This window comes from Haemaphysalis longicornis, unplaced genomic scaffold (genome assembly GCF_048455015.1).
Source record: "Haemaphysalis longicornis isolate Haplotype H1 unplaced genomic scaffold, Haemaphysalis longicornis Haplotype H1 scaffold_8, whole genome shotgun sequence".
NCBI classification, from domain to species: Eukaryota; Metazoa; Arthropoda; class Arachnida; order Ixodida; family Ixodidae; genus Haemaphysalis; species Haemaphysalis longicornis.
In genome coordinates, this window is record NW_027526445.1 from 3,301,770 (window position 1) to 3,305,632 (window position 3,863).

The window sequence follows — 3,863 nt, forward strand, 5'->3', positions numbered from 1 at the left end:
TCAGGAAACACACCTGCACCAATCCCAGCTAAACGTTTTAACTCAGTATGTGTCTTCCGTAAGGAGAGATAAAACTGCATCCAGCCGTCTGGAGGTGTGGCAATAATAATGCAAAAAAACGGTGGGTATATGGGTTCAGAAAAACGGGTTTACATTTAACGCTGATAAAAACTCTGTTGTGGTATTTTGCAGGCAACGCGACGCCCAACTCTTTCCCTGCATTACGCTAGAAGGTCAGCCCATACCTGGGAAAATGAGCACAGGTTTCTGAGTATTTTACTCGAACAGAAACTCACGATCGTTCCGCATATCAATATTACTAAAAATAAAATGCTTCAAAACAATGAGAATTTTAAACGTGCTACCCCAACATTAATGGGGAATGGACACGAAGTGTCTGCTCGCGCTTATAAATAGCATTGTAAGGTCAAGGATAGACTATGGATGTATTGTATACCAGTCAGCAAGCAAAACAGCACTAGAAATGTTTGACCCAATATACCACTTCGGTTTCGTTTGGCCACAGGTGCATGTCGAACGAGCCCCATTCCATCCTTTCATGTTGAATCCAATCAGTGGTCGTTAGAGTACCAGCGCACTTACACAGCTGTGCTGCATGCTGCAAGGATCATGTCTCCAAACGAACACCAATTTATCACCATTATGAAGAATTACACTAGTATTCAAGTTTTTTAAAAACGACTGCACCTCTATTCATGAGTTGGTTGCCCCGCGGTACATTTTCCCAATTCAGTGTGACATGTCCTTCAGAACTAATACAAAATAAAAATGTACAAAACTTTGTTATTTCTCAGCACTTTCTGTTGCTCAAGAACAAATACAAGGCAGCTGAATTCTACACGGATGCCTCAAATGCTCTTGGAGCCCTCTCGTGCTGTGAATGGCCCCCTATTCACTTCGCCCAAAACAATGAACAGGAACACTAGTATAGTTACTGCAGAGGCATACGGTATCCTGTTAGCTTGGAGCCACATTCTCCAAAAGAAAATTAACAGGTCAGTCATCGATACAGACTCTATGTGTGTTCTTTCAAAGTTGTAATCTCTGAAAGCTAGTAAAAACCCAACTTTTAATGCTGTTTTAAAAGCTCAGCACTCGGATTACAGTGCCATGCTTGCTGTCAGAGTGTGCTGGGTTCCGGGCCACTGTGGCAATGCGGGGAATGGAGCCGCTGTGCAAAGTGCAGAAGAAGCTACCCCTCGTTACACCATAGACATAAACCTTGTTTCAAATCAAGAACTCAACATTTTGTGAGGAGGAAGCTTAGATACCACTGGAAACAATAGTGGAACAAAGAAAGAAGTAATAAATTACGGGTTATTATACCTAAAAGAAAAACGCCTCCTGCCGAGAAACATGCCACACCCATAGAGGTGGCCTTACGCAGGCTTACAATTGGCAACAGACACATCAGGCATTCGTACTTGTTAATTGACACAGACAAGCCACGGTGCCATCGATGCGGGGGGCAGGTTTCTGTTCTTGAAACTTCCTTTTAATCAAGCTGACACAAATAACATCCCCTTGCATTATTCAATATTTTTATCAGACCATTCCATGTTCTCTTACAAAAAGGTTTTTAGTTACCTAGCTAATGTAGGCTTTTTAAAATGCATGTCATATAGCCCATAACCTCAACTGTCTTCATTGTGTTTTAAAATAGTGGCAGAATCTGAGGCTTTACACCCTAGTTGCCTGCCCTCACTATGTTTTAAAATGATCCTACACACCATTCTACACACATTCAACATTTTATGATCCTTTCTACACACCATTCTACACACATTCTACATTTTATGATACTACACACCATTAATATGATTCTACACACAGCGCGTGCTCACGCGACTCCCTTAGCCTCAGAGAGGTCGCCATCCTGCTGCGACACAAGGAGGGCTTAGGCTGGTGCGACTTGCGTTCCCCCGTGCATATGTCAATATCAGACAAAATGATGATTGGCCTATACTTTACGGGGACTGTGACCCTGCTGGACTTGTACAAAAAAGATGGTTCTTCATGGACGCGCGGTTTGGAGCACGTTGCTGAGCAAGTGATAGACCCATAATCTCAGAGAGCAAATGTGCGCGAACATCACATTTACCCCACACAATGATGCAAATAATCCTGGCGCATCGCACCTACTTTTGCGAAGGGAGACTGCGAATAGCCGACCGAACGTCACTGTCGCGTAAGGTTGACAATTTGCAATACTCTCCGGTTGGACGTACTGGATGCCCCATTTGCAGCCGCTGTCAGAAGATATTCAGTAGGTGAAAAACAAATGGCGTTCCGAACGTCCAATGCACCTCTTGGGCCCGAAAAAACACGTCCCCATCATTGAGCGTTAGTATTTTGTGTTTGTGACATGTGTTTAAGCCACCCTAACCGCCGAAGCCCACAAAAACAGAGCGCAAAAAGGCTTTCACGGCACCTTGTGCGTTCTCCAATAATAGAAGGTGGAGGTTAGCGAGAAAAATCTACATAATGAGAATTAGCTTCAGACCGACCACTTGTCGCAGGAAAAGTGCCTTGAAATCGTCCTGGTTTCAGAGATTTCTGGTCGATGTCACTAGCTGCAAAAAACCTGCGCGTGATTTGAAGAACCGCACTACGTGGTCGGTTACACAACTACTCGTGCCTTGCATCATGAAACCGCCTGTAATAAGATGAGACTATCAACTTTTTTCCCTGTAACTACTGTTTTATGTCTGATAAAAAATCCCAATGTGTCTGTACAAGGCTGGTTAAGCTGCGTGGCCATTTTGTGACTTGAGGTAGTGCTTTTGTACATCTCAGTCGACAGTCATCTATAGTAGTATATAACCGTAGGAATGGCGACAGAACGACGGGCGATACACAAACAAAACGGCCCTCCCACTTGCAAAAGTTTGTGTTGGTTTCTCTGTCCCACTTGTACCGCTGTTTTCATTTGTACGATTCCTGCGCCCTCCTAGTAATCGTTAGTTGTTAGGTATGGGACACATGCCACGGGCGAAACTAGGAGGAACAGCAGCAGAACCACTGAGTACTGTGCAGCGAGAAATTCTGAACGGAAGGAGAACGAAAAATTGGCATAGGCAGTAAGTGTCTCTACTTGAAGGATTTTCTGTTATAGGTAAAAACCAGTCATTATAGTCGAATAAAGTGACTTTATTTGCCAATACCATTGATAGGTATGGTAAGAGTTTGGTGATTTTCAGCAAATTTCCTGATTGTCACGTGCACAAAATCATTGCTGAACTTATTGCGATATAGTCTTTTTTGAACAAATCGTCGCGGCTCGTATTTAAAAGATATATGTATTGTAACCACCAAGCTAAATTGTACACACCAAGCTAAAAAGATGGGTGGCCAGAGGGGTCATCAGGACAAACTGAGCAAGTTCTTTCGCTGCTTCCGCTGTGTTTTCTCCGAGTTCAAACGACGCGGAAAACCCCGTGGCTTCTGCCCTGTCTTCATTCAGTAGACATTATTGGAGGACCGCACCTCTGGTTGTCTTGGCCGTTCGAAAAAATTTGGCAACACCGGGATTCTGATTAACGTAGACATTTTGGCATACTAATGAATGAGCCAGGTTCACACCTCGAAAACAAAACCACATGATAACTCATGCGCAGCCAGGCCCAATGTCACAGACAATATGCTCTTTCTGGGCATTCGGCCGGCATGCAGTGCTCTTTAATGAATCTAAGAGACACGAAAAAACTCAATCGCCACTAAGTATTGGTATTAGTGAAAAATCTTTATTTTGCCCAGGTAAAACTATAGCATGGTAAATGTTTCCTGATATAAAAAGAAATAAATAACCGTCGTAAAACATGAAGTTCGAGCACTAAAACATG